Here is a 6,138-nt window from a genome sequence, read left to right as displayed (position 1 = left end):
AGAACTTGCATATATTCATGAAAACATAATAGGTTCAGATCTGAAATCATGGCACTCGGGCCCTAGTGACAAGCATTAAGCATAGCAAAGTCATAGCAACATCAATCTCAAAACATAGTGGATACTAGGGATCAAACCCTAACAAAACTAACTCGATTACATGATAAATCTCATCCAACCTATCACCGTCCAGCAAGCCTACGATGGAATTACTCACGCACGGCGGTGAGCATCATGAAATTGGTGATGGAGGATGGTTGATGATGATGACGGCGACGAATCCCCCTCTCCGGAGCCCCGAGCGGACTCTAGATCAGCCCTCCCGAGTGGTTTTAGGGCTTGGTGGCGGCTCCGTATCGTAAAACGCGATGATTTCTTCTCTCCTATTTTTTTCTCTCCGAAAGAAAATATATAGAGTTGGAGTTGGCGTCGGAGGGTTTCCAGTGGGCCCATGAGGTAGGGGGCGCGCCCTAGGGGGGGGCCACCCTCGTGAAAAGGGTGTGGCCCCATGGTCTTCATCTTTGGCGAGGATTTTTTATTGTTTTTTCTAAGATGTTCAGTGGAGTTTTAGGTCATTCCGAGAATATTTGTTTTCTGCACATAAAACAACACCATGGCAATTCTGCTGAAAACAGCATCAGTCCGGGTTAGTTCCATTCAAATCATACAAGTTAGAGTCCAAAACAAGGGCAGAAGTGTTTGGAAAAGTAGATACGACGGAGACATATCAAATCCCCCAAGCTTAAACCCTTGCTTGTCCTCAAGCAATTCAGTTGACAAACTGAAAGAAAGAAAGAAAGAACAACTTTTACAAACTCTGTTTGCTCTTGTTGTTGCAATTATGTCAAGCCAGCATTCAAGTTTTCAGCATAAATCATAACTAACCACATTTGCAATAATTCTCAGGTCTCATAATTACTCATATGAATAGCATAATCAACTAGCAAGTCATAATAATAAATCTCGGATGACAACACTTTCTCAAAACAATCATAATATGATATAACAAGATGGTATCTCGCTAGCCCTTTCTGAGGACCGCAAAACATAAATGCAGAGCACCTTTAAAGATCAAGGACTGACTAGACATTGTAATTCATGGTAAAAGAGATCCAATCATAGTCACACCCAACATAGATTAATAATGACGAATGCAAATGACAGATGTGCTCTCCAGCTAGTGCTTTTTAATAAGAGGGTGATGACTCAACATAAAAGTAAATGGATAGGCCCTTCGCAGAGGGAAGCAGGGATTTGTAGAGGTGCCAGAGCTCGGTTTTGAAATAGAGATAAATTGTATTTTGAGCGGTATACTTTCATTGTCAACGTAACAACTAAGAGATGGCGATATCTTCCATGCTAAACACATTATAGGCGGTTCCCAAATAGAATGGTAAAGTTTATACTCCCCCTCCAGCAACAATCATAAATCCATGGCTTGCTCAAAACAATGAGTGCCTCCAACATACATCAGGTCCCCGGGGGAGTTTTGTTTGCAATTAATTTTGATTTAGTTTGCATAAAGCATGGGACTAGGCATCCCGGTGACCAGCCATTTTCCCGTGAGTGAGGAGTGGAGTCCACTCCTCTTGAGAATAACCCGCCTAACACGGAAGATAAGGACAGCCTTGGTTGATACATGAGCTATTCGAGCATACAAAACAGAATGTTTATTTGAAGGTTTAGAGTTTGGCACATACAAATTTACTTGGAACGGCAGGTAGATACCGCATATAGGAAGGTATAGTGGACTCATCTGGAATAACTTTCGGGTTTAAGGGATTGGATGCACAAGCAGTATTCCCGCTTAGTACAAGTGAAGGCTAGCAAAAGACTGGGAAGCGAACAACTAGAGAGTGACCACAGCCATGTACATGCATTAAAATTAATAAACATTGGATGCAAGCATGAGTAGGATATAATCCACCATGAACATAAATATCGTGAAGGCTATGTTGATTTGTTTCAACTACATGCGTGAACATGTGCCAAGTCAAGTCACTTACATCATTCAAAGGAGGATACCACCCCATCATACCACATCATAATCATCTCAATAGCATGTTGGCACACAAAGGTAAACTATTATAACTCATAGCTAATCAAGCATGTCACAGGCAACTATGATCTCTAATTGTCATTGCAAACATGTTTATTCATAATAAGTTGAATCAAGAACGAAGGACTCATCATATTTACAAAAACAAAAGATGTCGAGTTCATACCAGCTTTTCTCATCTTAGTCAGTCCATCATATATCATCATAATTGCCTTTCACTTGCACAACCGAACGGTGTGAATAATAATAAGAGTGTACGTGCATTGGACTAAGCTGGAATCTGCGAGCATTCAATAAATAGGAGAAGACAAGGCAATATGGGCTCTTGGTTAAATCAACAATAATGCATATAAGAGCCACTTCAACAATTTAATTATGGTCTTCTCCTACTGACCCCCAAAAGAAAAGAGAAGAAATAAAACTATTTACACGGGAAAGCTCCCAACAAACAATAGATGAACGAGAAATATTTTTGGTTTTTCTTTTTAGTTATTACTACTACAGCAGAAAAATAAACTACTACTAATTTTTTTGGTTTTTCTTAAGGTTTAACAAGCACACAAGAAGAAAGCAGGAAAAAGAAAATAAACTAGCATGGATATTACAGTGAAAAGTATGAGCACCGACATCTAGCAATGAGTTTGTGTGAACATGAATGTAATGTCGGTGAGAAATACTTACTCCCCCAAGCTTAGGATTTTGGCCTAAGTTGGTCTATGGCCACGGCTGGCCTGGCGGATATCCATAATAATAGTTGTTGGGGTCGTACTGTGACGAGGAGGAACAGTTGGGATCATACTGTGATGAAGAAGAAGACTCTGACTGCCACTGGCTGACAGTTATCTCTGGATCCGAAGAATAAACAGATTGTCGTGGAGGCTCATCTTGTGGTTCCTGTTCCGGGGCTGGTGCAAGATTCTTGTAAGCTTTGACGAGATCCCACGTAAGGAGGTAGGGTCCTACAAAATTAAACAAAAAAGGAGCAGACAGGATAATAGTCTCAGGGTGATGTTTGTTAAAGAACAATTGATACTTAAGCTCTCCTGCCCTATTCTTAACAATAAAATCATGTGCCACTATACTTTTATGATCTAGATAAACATGGGGCAACACCTTTTCTTCCTTCTCAGCATGCCTAATAGGTATGTTAAAATGTGCAGCTAGGCGTGTGGCATAGACACCTCCAAAGATGGGACCCTTAGTACGATTCATACTTAACTGTCTAGCAATAATACCGCCCATACTAAAAGTGTTATCACTGAATAAACCGTGGTGCAGAATAATTATATCAGGGATGCTAAGATTTCCACAGTTTCCGCGTCCAATTAAACAACGACTAGCAAATAATGCAAAGTAACGTAAAACAGGAAAATGTATGCTAGTGATTCGTGCATCGGAAACCTTCCTAGTTTCTCCTACAGTGATAGTATCAATAAACCCAGCCACATCAACATGATGTGGTTCTTCTGTCTTGCCCTCAAAAGGGACTAAACAAATCTGACAGAAATCATAAAGTGACATCTCCTTATGCTCATCATAGAAATGAAACTCCACCGTAGGTGGTGAGTTCCTAGAATGAAAATGAAAGTTTTGCACAAAGGTATTTGTGAGTAAGAGATACTGATCGCATTGGTCGTGGAGGAAAGCGGTGAGGCCTGCATTGTGAGCCAATTCATGAAAATCTTCATAGATACCGGCTGCTCTCAAGAAATCTTCGTAAGGCCATTCACACGCCCGAATCTCCGCGGTGCGCGGCAAATTATACTTAGGCTTCGGTGCCTTTTCCTTCGAGCTTTGGCTCGATGAGCCCCTCAAAAATCTCCTCATTATTTTTCTAAAATAATCTGTAATTTTTAGTAACTTCAAAATAAAAGTAAACCAAACTCAACAAAATTGATAGCAACTACTCCTAGAAGTGCCTAGAGCCTATATCAAGCATTAGAACTACTTGGAACCATATAAATTTGACATGCAAGCTCAAGAACATGGTCACCTATGCAGCACAAATTTGCAAAGAATAAAGCACTAGAACAAAAACTAATTGGACCAATGGAGGAGTCACATACGAAGGAACAATCTCCCCAAGCAGTTTTGCGAGAGGTGCTTTGAGCAAGGAGATCGAAAATCACAGCAAAAGTGGCTGGAACTCGTGCTTGAGTTGGTTTTTAGGGTTTGTGTGAGACAGAGGAAGAAGATGGGTGCTGGGATAAGTGGAGGAGGGCCACCGTGGGCCCACGAGGCAGGGGGGCGCGCCCTATAGGGGGGGGGTGCCCACCACCCTCGTTGCCAGGTGGCAGCTCCTCCCGCGGTAATTTTTGCACAGTAAATCCTCAAATATTCCCAAAAAAATAGGGGATCGCAACAGCTTTCGAGGGTAGAGTATTCAACCCAAATTTATTGATTCGACGCAAGGGGAGCCAAAGAATATTCTCAAGTATTAGCAGCTGAGTTGTCAATTCAACCACACCTGGAAACTTAGTATCTGTAGCAAAGTGTTTAGTAGAAAAGTAATATGATAGTGGTGGTAGCGGCAATAAAATTAAGACAGCAAAAGTAATGTTTTTGGTATTTTGTAGTGATTGTACCAGTAGCAACAGAAAAGTAAATAAGCGAGAACCGGTATATGGAAAACTCGTAGGCACCGGATCATTGATGGATAATTATGCCGGATGTGGTTCATCATGTAACAGTCATAACATAGGGTGACACAGAACTAGCTCCAATTCATCAATGTAATGTAGGCATGTATTCCGTATATAGTCATACATGCTTATGGAAAAGAACTTGCATGACATCTTTTGTCCTACCCTCCCGTGGCAGCGGGGTCCTATTTTAAACTTAGGGATATTAAGGCCTCCTTTTAATAGAGAACCGGAACAAAGCATTAGCACATAGTGAATACATGAACTCCTCAAACTATGGTCATCACCGGGAGTGGTCCGATTATTGTCACTTTGGGGTTGACGGATCATAACACATAGTAGGTGACTATAGACTTGCAAGATAGGATCAAGAACTCACATATATTCATGAAAACATAATAGGTTCAGATCTGAAATCATGGCACTCGGGCCCTAGTGACAAGCATTAAGCATATCAAAGTCATAGCAACATCAATCTCAGAACATAGTGGATACTAGGGATCAAACCCTAACAAAACTAACTCAATTACATGATAAATCTCATGCAACCCATCACCGTCCAACAAGCCTAGGATGGAATTACTCACGCACGGCGGTGAGCATCATGAAATTGGTGATGGAGGATGATTGATGATGACGACGGCGACGAATCCCCCTCTCCGGAGCCCCGAACGGACTCCAGATCAGCCCTCCCGAGAGGTTTTAGGGCTTGGCGGCGGCTCCGTATCGTAAAACGCGATGATTTCTTCTCTCCTATTTTTTTCTCTCCAAAAGCAAATATATAGAGTTGGAGTTGGCGTCGGAGGGTTTCCAGGGGGGCCACAAGGTAGGGGGCGTGCCCTAGGGGGGTGCCCCCACCCTCATGAGAAGGGTGTGGGCCCCCTGGTCTTCATCCTTGGCGAGGATTTTTTATTTTTTTCTAAGATGTTCCCTGGAGTTTCAGGTCATTCGGAAAATATTTGTTTTTTGCACATAAAACAACACCATGGCAGTTTTGCTGAAAACAGCGTCAGTCCGGGTTAGTTCCATTCAAATCATACAAGTTAGAGTCCAAAACAAGGGGAAAAGTGTTTGGAAAAGTAGATACGACGGGGACGTATCAGTAGACAGTAATTTCCATCTCGCAAACACTTGCTTCGGGCAGCCCACGAACTATAGTGGGTGTTTAGTCGCTTCGTTCAAAACATGGGAGAATTAGCATTCACGTTTGCCCTGGGACCTGGCAAACTAAATTCAAATCAAATTTGTATTCGATTATGAATATCCACAGAGAATTATACGTTTTGTTATTTATTTCTTCAAAACCACAACAAAGATTTATTCCACCTTTATATATGATTATGATCTAGAAATGTCGTGATCTTCGAATTCAGTAGGTTGGATACACTCTGAGTCAAACAGTTATTTCATCCAATACAATATGCTCACACGAAAAAC

The sequence above is a fragment of the Triticum urartu genome, chromosome 4 (genome assembly GCF_003073215.2).
Source record: "Triticum urartu cultivar G1812 chromosome 4, Tu2.1, whole genome shotgun sequence".
In the NCBI taxonomy this organism is placed as follows: Eukaryota; Viridiplantae; Streptophyta; class Magnoliopsida; order Poales; family Poaceae; genus Triticum; species Triticum urartu.
The sequence above is the reverse complement of the archived record's forward strand: the minus strand, read 5'-3'. Positions refer to the sequence as shown.